Source organism: Triticum urartu, chromosome 6A (genome assembly GCF_056163025.1).
Source record: "Triticum urartu cultivar PI428250 chromosome 6A, HENAU_Tu73, whole genome shotgun sequence".
Classification (NCBI taxonomy): domain Eukaryota; kingdom Viridiplantae; phylum Streptophyta; class Magnoliopsida; order Poales; family Poaceae; genus Triticum; species Triticum urartu.
In genome coordinates, this window is record NC_141878.1 from 194538495 (window position 1) to 194552541 (window position 14047).

General features: G+C 44.7%; 1 long non-coding RNA gene across 1 annotated transcript; it reads right to left on the bottom strand.

Annotated features, from left to right (window-relative positions):
* Positions 1–12325: 12325 nt before the first annotated feature.
* On the bottom strand, positions 12326–13795 carry LOC147964721 (uncharacterized). Its single transcript, XR_015607900.1, has 2 exons — positions 13106–13795; positions 12326–12636 (listed from the first exon to the last, which is right to left on the bottom strand). It is a non-coding gene; the product is annotated as an uncharacterized LOC147964721 (long non-coding RNA).
* Positions 13796–14047: the final 252 nt, after the last annotated feature.

Consider the following 14047-nt stretch of genomic DNA (forward strand, 5'->3'; position numbering starts at 1 on the left):
GATAAATAAAAGTTATTGAGAGTTGAAAAACATAGTTTTTGGTCATTGTTGCAATTAATAGGAAGTAATAAATAAAGAGAGGCTTCACATATAAATATAATATCTTGGACATCTTTTGTAATTGTGAGCACTCATTAAAATATGACATGCTAAAAGGTTGATGTTGGACAAGGAAGACAACATAATGGGTTATGCTTTCTTATATTCGGATAGAAGTTATATTGTCATGGATCCTCCAACATGTTGAGCTTGCCTTTCTCCCTCATTCTAGCCAAATTCTTTGCACCAAGTAGAGATACTACTTGTGCTTCCAAACATCCCTTAAACTAGTTTTTCCATGAGAGTCCACCATACCTACCTATGGATTGAGTTAGATCCTTCAAGTAAGTTGTCATCGGTGCAAGCAATAAAAAATTGCTGTCTAAATATGTATGATCTATTAGTGTGAAGAAAATAAGCTTTATATGAACATGTGATATGGAAGAAATAAAAGCAACGGACTGCATAATAAAGGTCTTTTTCACAAGCGGCAATATAAAGTGACGTTCTTTTGCATTAAGATTTTGTGCATCCAACCATAAAAGCGCATGACAACCTCGGCTTCCCTCTGCGAAGGGCCTATCTTTTACTTTTACCTCCTACCCTTATACAAGAGTCATGGTGATCTTCACCTTTCCTTTTTACACCTTTTCCTTTGGCAAGCACTATGTGTTGGAGAGATCCGGATATATATATATATCCACTCGGATGCATGTTATCATAAAGTATTATTCTTGACATTACCCTTGAGGTAAAAGGTTGGGAGGCGAAACTATAAGGCCCTATCTTTCTCTATGTCCGACTCAAACTTTAAACCCATAAGTATCACGTGAGTGTTAGCAATTGTGAAAGACTAATTGATAGTTGAGTATGTGGACTTGCTAAAAAGCTCTTATATTGACTCTTTCCGATGTTATGATAAATTGCAATTGCTTCAATGACTGAGATCATAGTTTGTTAGTTTTCAATAAAGTTTCTGATTCATACTTTACCTTGTGAATGAATTGTTACTTTGGCATAAGAAATTATATGCCAATATATGTTGTTGTTCTAAAGATGATCATGATGCCCTCATGTCGGTATTTTATTTTATCGACACCTCTTTGTATAAACAAGTGGACATATTTTTCTATTATCGGCTTTCGCTTGAGGACAAGTGAGGTCTAAGCTTGGGGGAGTTGATATGTCTATTTTGCATCATGCTTTTATATTGATATTTATTGCATTATGGGCTATTATTACACATTATATCACAATACTTATGCATTTTCTATCTTATTTTATAAGGTCTACATGAAGAGGGAGAATGTCGGCAGCTGAAATTCTGGACTAGAAAAGGAGCAAATATTACAGACTTATTCTACACAACTCCAAAAGTCCTGAAACTTCATGGAGAATATTTTTGGAATATACAAAAAATATTGGGCGAATAAAGCACCAGAGGGGGGCCACCTGCCATCCACAAGGGTGGAGGGCGCGCCCTACCCCCTAGGCGCGGCCCCTACCTTGTGGGCCATCTGGTAGGCCCCTGACACCCATCTTATTCTATATGGTGTGTTTTGACCTGAAAAAAATAGAAGGAAGCTTTCGGGACAAAGCGCCGCCGTCTCAAGGCGGAACCTGGGAAGAACCAATCTAGGGCTCTGGCGGAGCTATTCTGCCGGGGAAACTTCCCTCCGGGAGGGGGAAATCGAAGCCATCATCATCACCAATGATCCTCTCATTGAGAGGGGGTCAATCTCCATCAACATCTTCACCATCACCATCTCCTCTCAAACCCTAGTTCATCTCTTGTATCCGATATCTGTCTCAAAACCTCATATTGGTACATGTGAGTTGCTAGTAGTGTTGATTAATCCTTGTAGTTGATGCTAGTTGGTTTATTCGGTGGAAATCATATGTTTAGATTCTTAATGATAATTAATACTCCTTTGATTATGAACATGAATATGCTTTGTGAGTAGTTACATTTGTTCCTGAGGACATGGGAGAAGTCTTGTTATAAGTAATCATGTGAATTTGGTATTTGTTCAATATTTTGATGAGATGTATGTTGTCTTTCCTCTAGTGGTGTTATGTGAACGTCGAATACATGAAACTTCACCATTGTTTGGGCCTAGGGGAAGGCATTGGGAAGTAATAAGTAGATGATGGGTTGCTATAGTGACAGAAGCTTAAACCCTAGTTTATGTGTTGCTTCGTAAGGGGCTGATTTGGATCCATATGTTTCATGCTATGGTTACATTTATCTTAATTCTTCTTTCGTAGTTGTGGATGCTTGCGAGAGGGGTTAATCATAAGTGGGAGGCTTGCCCAAGGAAGGGCAGCACCTAAGCACCAGTCCACCCATATATCAAATTATCAAAGTAACGAACACGAAAGATATGAGCATGATGAAAACTAACTTGACAACAATTCCCATGTGTCCTCGGGAGCGCTTTGCTTTATATAAGAGTTCGTCCAGGCTTGTCCTTTGCTACAAAAAGGATTGGGACACCTTTCTACGCCTTACTTACTTTTGTTAAATCTTACCGGTTACGAATTATCTTATCACACAACTATCTGTTACCGATAATTTCAGTGCTTGCACAGAATACCTTGCTGAAAACCGCTTTTCATTTCCTTCTGCTCCTCGTTGGGTTCAACACTCTTACTTATCGAAAGGACTATGATAGATCCCCTATACTTGTGGGTCATCAGGGAGACTATCATTTGAAGCAAAAGAGCAAGGAGTTCATCATCTACACAACATTTGTTACCTTTTCGAGAGTGATGTCTCCTAGATTGGTTAGGTGTCGGTTGGGAGCCTCCGACATGATGAGGAGTTGAACCAAGATGTTTGTAAGGGTAAGGAGATTGCCTACTTCATGAAGATCTACCCGAGTGAGGCTAGTCCTTCGTGGATGGAAGCCATGGTGGAATAGACAAGGTTGTTTCTTGGTGGACCCTTTGTGGGTGGAGCCCTCTATGGACTCGCACAACCATTACCCTCCGTGGGTTGAAGTGTCTATCAACGTGCACGTACGATAGCACCGCCTATCGTGACCACGCCAAAAATATCCGCGTCTCCATTGTGTTTGCTCATTCCAATTCCCATTCCTTTTACATTCTTGCACTTGCATGCTTTACTCTTTCTGCTGCCTATACTCATGCCATGCTTGTGTAAAATGCATTGTGTGCCCTTTAACATGTGCTAAACTCAACCTTAACTCGAAGAATTGTAAAAACTGCTACTTTTACTTGTTAAGGGTCTAATCAACCCCCTCTAGACCCCTCTTCTCGATCTTTTAGTATCTTACTCGCAACTAATTTGGAGTAATGGACATATCTGGTTGTTTTACATAACATGGAATACATAATTAATTCAAACACAAAAGTGTGTCGAATCTTAGTCATGTACCTTGCTCATCAGTGTTTTAGGACATAGAGTCTTGCTAAAAACTCTTTCCATGTGACTTCAACAAGAAGCTCTTCTTGGCGTTCCCATGCTAAACCGTTTTAGCATCTTGTAAATATGTATTTTCGCTTAGCCCTATTAGGCAATTCTATCTCTGTAGACTATTCTGCCTAATATTGAGGCTACCTAGCCCAAGTACTTCATCGAAAAACTATTTTCAATGAAGTCCTAACTTGTGTCAAGAAATTTATACAATTTCTAATCAACAATGTGTCATGCACACAGAGTTTTAGAAATATTATTATGCCCCCACTTACTTCCTTGTAAACACAAGCATCTTCACTATCCTTTGATGAAATCAAACTCTTGATTATTTCATCAAAATGAAGATTTCAACTCCATTATGCTTGCTTCTATCCATTACTAGGTCTATGAAGTTTGCACACTGACTAGCATCCTCTGGGTTGACAAAATACTTTGGACTGTATCACATACATGTCCTTGATTGTATTTCCATCTCATGGAAATCCTTTGGTGTCCATTTGTCATATCTCATAACTGAAATACATATTAGTTGCTACTATAACCTGAACACACTTTAAGCATCGCCATGGTGAGACAATCTCATCGTAGTCAACTCCATGAATTTCTTATAGCAATAAGTCGAGCTTTATGGATAGAACCATTTTTATTTGTATCAGTTTATAGTTCCATTCATATTCGTTAGTGAAAGGACCACGATGTCGCCTGGGGGTGAATAGGCATTTAAAAAAATTCTACGGGTTTGGCTTTATCCTAATGCAGAAATAAACTAAACGTATACTTTTCAAGCACAAATCCTAAATATACTAGGCTCAGCTAAGTGCCCCAACAACTTAATGTAAATGAGGTGAGCACAACAAGGATACTAACAAGCACAAGTAAGTTACACCAACTTACTTGAGCAATATCACAAGATATGTAAGTGTATGACACAGGTTAGCAATTCACACTAAACACAAGATGTATCAATAGTAGCAAGTATGAATTGTGGGATATGAAGTGTAGGCCTAAATAATATCTTCAAGAAAATAGCCAACACAATATAATGATGACACCAATATATAGTGAATGCAAGGTCAAGAGACCAAAATAAACCACAAGTAGTGGCTAGGGTTAGAGATAACTGAAGACACGGAGACGAGGATGTATCCTGATTTTCACTTCCTTGGATGAAAGCTAGTTACCATTAGAGAGGTGGATGTTACCACGAAGGCACACCAACACCACAAAGGCTCACCCTATTCTCCCTTTCAAACAACACCACGAAGGCGTTTCTCAATCACTACTGGTAGACCTTGAGGCGGCCTCCAAACCTTCACAAACTTTCCGGGGGAAAATCACAAGTTGATTCCTCACCGGAGCACTGCTACCGCCTAGGAGTCTCCAACCACCAAGAGTAACAAGATCAAGGGGGAAATTGTAATGCCTGGATAATCAAGCTATAGTAATCCCCTGCTAATGATGCCATGTCATCACTTTTACTCTTGCTAGGTCCCACGTTGATTCAAACCAATGCAAAATCAAATTTAAAATAAAGTCAAATAATAAAAGTTTTCAAATACAAAACCAAAATGTTCTGGACGTGACAAATAAATCATAAGTAAATATGGTGAAGAAACCACACTTTTATAAATATTAAATGCACTCAAATAAATAAAGTAGTGGCTTTAACAATTAATTAAATGCTTTTTCTAATTTATAAAATATTGAACTATTTTATTTAAGTGCCAAACTTTTTGTGGCAGTGGTCTAATCTGTAACACTATTTATGGTGCAAGTTTCCTATTTAATAAAATTAAAATAATACTGAAGTTTAATACAAATAGAGTTAAAATTGAAAACAAAAAAAAGAAAAAAAGAAATAGAGGCCTACGGTGCCATTGGGCTCTAGGTCCATAGTGGAGGCCCAACCCACAACTTTCTCTCCTTCAACCCCTCGCCGTGGACGCTACTTGTCCATTCGCGCGTGGATGTGGCACGCATCGACGATCCCACGACTCCGAGGCGTGGATAAGGCCACCCCTTGCTCTCTCCCCGAACCCTAGACTCCTGCACTCGCCTCGTTAACCTTTCCCTGTGCCGCTCCTCTCCTCCCCTCGCTGCACCGAGCCGCCGTCACCATAACCACCGACGCCCGTGCGCTTTTTGACCTTCCCGCCACCTAGGAGCTCGTCCGCCAGCTCCGCTGGGCACCGCTGCTTCATCTATGACCAGAGGATCAAGCCGGAGCGCCCCATCGTCGATGTTACCTTGCCTTCTCCGTCGGTCGCCACCGCTGCCCCGCCGTGGATCCGTGCCACCAGACGTCTCCGACCCTCCCCGGCCACGCCCCGACCTCTCTGTGAGGCCCCCTTTTGACCCTCGTCCCCCGTCGAATCCACCATCGTAGGCCGCCCTGCCCCCTCCCCCGTGTCCGAACGCTATTGCCGCACACGAGGCACGCTCTTCACGCCCCTCGCCGCGCCTATGCGTTGCCGATGTGCGCGTCGGCCGTGCCCTAGCCTCGCCCGAGCGCGCGTGGCCGCACCCCCCTTGTCTCCTGCTCTCGTTGTGCTGGTGCTGCACGCCGGGCGCCACCGCTGCCCCAGCGCGCCTCCGGTTGTGCGCCCTGCCGCGCGTGCCCAGCTGTGTCGCCCGCCTCGCCACTGCCTGCCCCCCACTTGCCCCGCGCCTCACAGCCACCGCTAGCGCTGACGGCCGCTGCCCCGCACCCCCCGTGCCCGCCTTTGCCCCGTGTCCGCTCGCCGACCGCATCACCCAGCTCCGACTAGGCTGTCGACGCCCGCGCCCGCGCACTCCTCCCACACTAGCCACTGCCACTGACGTGGCACTGGCCAGGGCCCGCCCCGGGTCGCTGCCATCGGGCCCCATAGCTCAAGTTGACTGGTCAACTGCCCCAATTGACCACCTGACTGGGCAGTTGACCAGGTCAACGGTGCCCCACCGATCAGCCTCTAGTGCGCACGTGGCTGCACTACACCGGATGCACCCAGCCTTTGTATCTGGTATTTTCGAATTATAAATAAATTGAAAGAAATTCAGAAAATGTAAAAAACTTGGAAAAATCATATAAAATAATCCGTAACTCGGATGAAAAAGTTTTATACATGATAGTTGCTCAGAAAAATATGACAAGTCCGAATACGCCCTCCGTTCGTTTGTCACACGTCCTATCATAGCGAACATGGAACCGTCCCCCTCCGTTTCATCTGTCCGAAAATGCCAAACTTCAGGAAAACATTCCCGGATATTTTCCCCCTTCGCCAGTATCGTGTAGCATTGCATTAGAACACCCCTAGCACCATGTTTCGTCATGTCATGCTTAGTGATGCATCTGTTTGCTTTATATTTACTGTTTCTTCCCCCTCTTCTCTACCGTAGACCCCGAGACCGCTGCAGATGCCACTGTGATCGACTACGTCGATGACGACCTTTCTTCCTTTTTAGTAGAGCTTCGAGGCAAGCAACCCCCCCCCCACGTGATCATTCTGATATCTCACATTCCATTCTCTCTCGTGCTTGCATTATATTTTGCTATTGTAATTGATTGCTCCTATTCTGATGCATAGCCTGCTTTTATAACATGCTGTTGTACCTTACGTGCTTATCCTAAACTGCTTAGTACATGTTGTTTAGTGATCCATAAGTGGCACCTCACCTTGTCCACTTGCCCCGGCTTGATGACCGATGACTCGATCAATGTGATCGACATCCAGAACCCGACACATCACCTCACACCCCTTTAGTTGTACGACACTGCAGGGTTACTATCGAGTGCCGAGGGTGATACCTCGTATAGCACTTCTGATCAGATCTCTATAGTGTAGTTAATCGGTCGTGGTCTTCAAGGGTGATTCCTCCTTCACCACTCCCGGCATGACTCTGTCGTGCAACACCTCAAGTGTGAACCTCGAGGGTGATTCCTCTTAAGTTCACCTTGATGATTAGATCAAGTGGATTCCATCGAGGGCGATTCCTCGGATTCCCCTTGATGTTATGGACACACGGTTACCTGGACTTTACTTGAGACCATTGTTGAAGTCGGGTCGGCCCTAAGGGGTGCCCACGAATTGATGTGAAAGTCAGGTGGGCCCGGTAAGCACCAACGAGATAATTATGAGGCACGATCGGGTAGGTAGACCGCCCTAGTGAGAGGGTTGGGCCTGGCCCTTGCCGTATTTCCTCGAGACGGGGCGACGGGGTCACATGATCGCGAGTCTCTACTCGTCTCCGCGAACTCCTAATACACTAAGGGTTTGGCTATTTGATCTGAGTTGGCCACTGGCCTATACACACTAACCAGCACACGGGAACGGATATGGGCTCTCGGCGTCGTATGTTTCTTCCGAAAGCTCTGTCAGACGTCTAGTTCAACATTGTGGCATGGTCGTTTCATGCCATCCACTACACAGGTGGTGCTGGTACCCACCCTGCACACAACGACCCTTAATGCAATGGGTGATGGGCCCAAGACCCCGGAGCGCTTAGGATGTAGACCGGCGGGGACCTTACGACATGTTGGTCTTCTGAGGCCGGCGTGACCCAGGAGAGTGTGTCCCGCCAGAGTAATCAAGCGTGTTGGGTAATGTAGTGCACCCCTGCAGGGAAGTTACCTATTCGAATATCCGTGTCCACGGTAATGGACGCTTGGAGTTGTATCCCGATCTATTACAACTAGAAATGGATATTTGAGACATCAGATGGATATGATGGCTCCGGGATTGCTTTCTCGCTTGGAGTCGAGAAAGGATCTCTGGGGTTAATTTTACAACATGCTTGTTAATTATAATATGCTATTCTGTACTCTTCTGAATGCTGCAATATGCTTGAAGATGCTAGTCTTCGATAGGCTAGGCTTTTCCTTCTCCTCTGGCATTCTGCAGTTTAGTCCACAGATACATCCCTTACTTTGATACCAATGCATACTTAGTATAGATCTCATGCTTGCGAGTACTTTGGATGAGCACTAACGGTTGCTTTGCTACCCTTTTCCCTTCTTTCTTCTTCTCGGTTGTTGTGACCAGATGGTGCATCCTAGGAGCCAGCTGCCCCGTCGACTACTACTACCTGGAGGGTGCCTACTATGTGGAGACCGCCGACGACCAGGAGTAGTTAGGAGGTTCCAGGCATGAGGCCTTGCCTTTTCGATCGCTGTTGCTTTTGTGCTGGCCTTCTTAAGGCAGTCGTGTTTAACTTATCTATGTACTCAAAAATTGTTGCTTCCGCTGACTCTTGTGCTTTTGAGCTTGTATTCGAGCCCTCGAGACCTCTGGCTTGTAATATAAAGCTTGCATTATTTTAATTTGTGTCTATAGTTGTGTTGTGATATCTTCTCGTGAGTCTATGATCTTGATCATACACATTTGCATGTATGATTAGTGTATGATTGAATCGGGGGTGTCACAGAAATGCTTAAGACTTGCTCAAATCACAAATTCTTTTGGTCACAAGAGGGAGAGGGAGTGGATCTATCACTTGATTGGAAAATATCTCAAGAACTCTCATGAATCTCTCTGAGATCTAAGATTTAGTGTAGGATAAGTGAGAGGGAGCCTTCTTGTGTTCTAGGGTTCATATGAATGTGTTGCTCCACCCTCTACCAGATTGGTAGAGGGGTATATATAGCAAGCTTAGAAAACTAGCAGTTTGTGAGTAAGTGGCTATATCAGGCCGGACATCCGGGCAAGGGCCGAACATCCGGCGGCTGGGAAATGTACACACACACATGTGAAAAACAAAGGCCGGAGTACAGGGCCCGGACATCTGGCCAAAGTTGGGGCCCCGGACATCTGGCGGGCACAACCAACATTTGAACACACGTTCTGGACTTAGTGAGCCAGATTTCCGGGAGGATCCCGAACAACCGGGGCGACCCGGCAGCCCGGACATCTGGCCTAATCCCGGATATCCGGCCATGAAAAAACAGCGGGAACCCGAAAACTAAAACATGCACAACTTTTTCATACGGACTCCGATTTTGATGATCTTGGGCTCATTTTGAAGCTATGAAAAATCTCCAGGTCCTCACATAGAGAACCACCCAAGATAAACCAAAATGGAGGGTGCAAAGTATGCAAAGGTAAGATCATATACTTTGGGGAACCTAGTTGGCTATGGATTTATTTGGTATAAAGGATAGGAGTGGAATTGTGTATAAAATATGTTGACTTGAGAAAATCCATCATGAACCACTTTGATCCCCTCTTAATAGTGTGGGATCCCTATAACTCAAGAAACATAAAACAACTATACTAGATACCTTCCAGAAACTCATTCTCGAGCATATATCATTTTCGATGGTTACCGATCCTCATATCTAAAGCCAAAGGAACTAATACCTTTGACTAAAGCATTCCACTGAAGCTTGATGTTGATGTTTATGCTTGGCTCAAGTTGGAATGATGATCTTGATCATGACACTTGGTGAAGGCTTCAAATTGTATTCATCGTCATATGCTCACCATGTGATCATCCACAAGCTTCAAGCATGTAATCCTTCGGGGTGGCTATCTTGAACTTGCCCTTGTGAACCATCAACATCTTGATGTCATCCTCTCATGGGCACTTGAAATCTTTCTTTTGATGTAAGTCCATGAGAATCACCTAACCCACATAGATATAGAAAACACATAGAATGGGTTAGTACACAAAGCGCAATTGACAACTTCTTACCATACCACAAGATCTCATGTGGCAATGATTTGCGCTTGTGTGTTGACTATCTTTGAGTTCAATCTTTGATCTTCATCTTGGTCAACATTTATATTTGCTCCATAATTAATATTGATGTCTTGAAGGCCCTATTGATATATTCACTATGCTTTATTGCTTAAAGACATAATAACCAATATCTCATTTCACTGTGACCATATCAAGTTTCTCCATGAATCTCATATTCTCCATAACTTGCTCGTTTTCATGCTCCAACATGGTATCTTGAGAGGCACAATGAATTCTTCACTTGAATTACTTGCTTCAAGAAATAATCATCCATGACTCAACAAATGAGCTCATCATGATCCTATCTTCAAGCCATATGTAGAATTATTCTCTTTGATCATTCTCCCAAGATCATGATCCATCATGGCTCACCCCATAAGTCTAAGCATGAATACCTCTAAGATCCTTCAATGAACTCCATGTAGATCACATCTTGTTCGTCACATGGAATTCATCTTGATCATATTTGATTCAATCATTCAACCCAATCTTGATGTGCAACTATATGTATATGGCATTCATTCCAAATCCATCCAATATCCTTCTTGCATCACCCAAGGAACAATCCTTCATATATTACTTGATGTCACTGTTTCTTCATAGGAATTGTCATTCATTATCAAGTCTCAATGCATATATTTGTGCTAATGGATTTCATCTTTCAATTCATCCAGTATTCTTCATGAATTGCATATGGAAATTTCCTTCACACACACACACACGGTTATGATATATATACAACCCGTCTATTATGATAATATTATCAGGATAGTTATTCTGATAACACTTCCGCACTGCATGCTCAACGCGAGGGCACTGCACTTTCTTTAGCAAGAGCACTGCATTACAGAGATTAGTGAACTTCGTGTCGGAAAAAACTGCGCGTAGTGTTTTTTCGATACTGTTTTCGCTCTAATTTTTTAACCGTTTATCGGAACGAGGCGTGTAATATATCGTTGGAAAGCTACGGATTAGGCGCAACTTCGTCATGTTGAACACTTTTCGAGATTCCCCGCGGTTTAAGAGCAGTTTCAAAAATGGTGCGGCCCATAAAGAGTGGCAGCGAGCGTTTTTTCGCGTTTTTTTCTAAACCGCTCGTCGGAATGAGGCAAATGATACACCATTGGATAAATATCGTCGAGGCGCATCTTTTTCATAACTATTATTTTCTCTAACTCGTTATAGTTTAAGAGCAGTTTCAAATTTACTAAATCGCGGAATTCTGTTTTTTTTAAATTCAAATTTTCGCACTGTTTTCGCTCCAGTTTTTTAACTGTTTGTCGAAATAAGGCGTGTAATATACCGTTGAAAAGCTATGGACGAGTCGCAACTTTCATATGTTGAAATGTTTTTGAGATTCCTTATGGTTTTAAGGTAATTTTGAAGATCATGCGGCGGACGACGAGTGGCAGCGGCCGTTTTTCGCGAAATTTTTACAAACCGCTGATCGGAATGATTCAAACGATACGCCATTGGAAAGATATCGACGAGGCGCAACTTCTTCATGTAGAACACTCTCTATAATTCTTTACGGTTTAAGAGGAATTTCAAATTTACCAAAATGCGGACACTCTGTTTTTGGGACACCCAAATCAACGAGTGAACTTCGTCCGACAGAAAACCGCACTGCATCGAACGAAAACCGCACTGCATCAGACAGTCAAGCGAACTTCATGATATTCGCCCGACAGAAAACTGCATTGCATCAGACGAAAACCGAACTGCATCATATAGTCAAGCGAACTTCATGATCTTAGACGAGTTTTTGGGAGTTTTGGGAGTAAATGACCTGCGACACTACCAAAAGTGAACCACATAAGTTTTTGTTGTCCTTTTTCCAACTTCTTTTATGAATGAGAGTGGAACGCATGGATGAGGGCAAGTAAACCGCGACATGTATCAAATTGAACTCCATAATTATTTTGTGGCTTGTTAACTTTCCTTTTTTTGTAATTTGATCTAGACTACATGGTCAATGTTAGTGAGCTGCATGAATGAGGCGAGAGGACTGCATTTAAAATTACATTTTTTCCACCAAAATAATTTTACCTCACACCAACATTTGCTGAATAATTTAAAGAACAAGTGAACCTCACAAAACAAAAACAAAGTACTGCACGAACAAGATAACCAAACTACATGCACACTTTATGTTTTGCGCCACTGTCTATGGCCGCTGATGATGCTCGTGGAGATAATACATTCACCCATTTGTTTTACAGAGCCACACACATACATACACACAAAATCAACACTAGCCAGATCGAAAAAATCAGTTGAATAGGCGGGTTGTGTACTGCAAGCACCCACGCGCCGCACTGCACACGCCCACGGACGGTGACGCACACTTCGTGGCATGCGTGACCACGGTGCTAAAACTACATATCATCATGTACCGCACCGAATCACTTTTTTCTCTTTACACTTGCAACCAAAATCTGCAACAAATTAGAACATCTGTGTAACATGAGCAGAAATAAAAGTACAAAAAATTCACTGCAATTTTACATAGCGAACTGCATGGCACAAGTTAAGCAAAAATAGAACTACAAAGTTAACTAAACTCCTACTCATGGAGGTTCAGTGGCAATAACAGAAGAGGACGGCAATAAACAACTAAGCTAACTCCCTGTTCGTGGGAACATGCCGGCGAGGACAGAGCAATGGATGACACACATATCGGGGTTGGTGGGTGCTCAACTGTTGCCCATACGTGGGAGCGAAGGAAGGGGGCTCAGTGGCCATGGATCTCGGCCCGAGTAGGAGAGGATGACCCCACCCGCGGCAGCGCACCAACAAACTGAAGCCATGGGCTGGCCGAACCACATGGCCGCGCTAGCCGAACTGCTCGCTGGAACTACATGGAAAACTTGCCTGAACCTCGCCGCCGATTGACCTCATTCGTACCTGCAGTGGTGCTTGGCGATGGAGCAGAAGAGGACGGGGGGAGGCGGCCATCAGGGCGGGCGGTGGGAAGGGGCACGCCGGTGGTGGGGATCCCGCCAAGGCCACGGGATGCGCCAGGGTGCCTGGGGCGGCGCAACCGGATCCGCGCCGTATGATGTAGCACCAGCGAGACAGGGGAGGAAGGCCGCTGGCCAGGCGCGGAGGGGTATGCGGAGGAGAGGGCCATGGGAGGCTCGCCGGATCTGGGGAGGAGAGGGCCACGGTGACCTCTGTAGGCCGCGGGGACGGCAAACAGAGGTCGGGGCAGCCTGATCCGATGGAGAGGGAGGCTGGGGACGACCGTATGCGGCGCAAGGGAGGCCGGGGGCGGCCCGATCTGGCGGCGTGGGAGGTTGGGGGCGGCCGATCCTGCGGCGAGGGATGCCGGGGAGGGCGGCGGTTGACGTGGAGATTCAAGGGCCTCCGGGGTGGGGCGGGGCCCTGGCGGCGGCAGCGGCGGCTTCAGGGCAAGGCGAAGATGGCTCGGCGGATCGAGGCTACGCTGGGTGGTCGGCGCGGCGGCGCGCAGAGGAAGGCAGGGCAATGTGGGGCTCTGGCAACTGCAGGAGGAAGAAGGTGGGAGAGGAGGTGGGTTGTGTGTGAGCGTGGGGTGGGTCGTGTTGGGAACTAGTGGGGTAGGTGGTAGGTTTTGTCACCGTGCAGTTCGGGTCGGCTCGTGCAGTTCTTTTTTGTTATCAGAATAAGCCAGGTGTTACCATAATAAGACTCTTTTTTTTGCGGGTGTTATCATAATAAGACTCTTAAGGGGTGTTATCATAATAGACTCCACTAGTGCTCAACACGACCCACCCCACGCTCACACCCTGGGTGAGGAATAGTTATTCTTCACCCACCTCTATTTTAACATCTATGCACTGTAATTTTACATTTCGTAATTTTTTT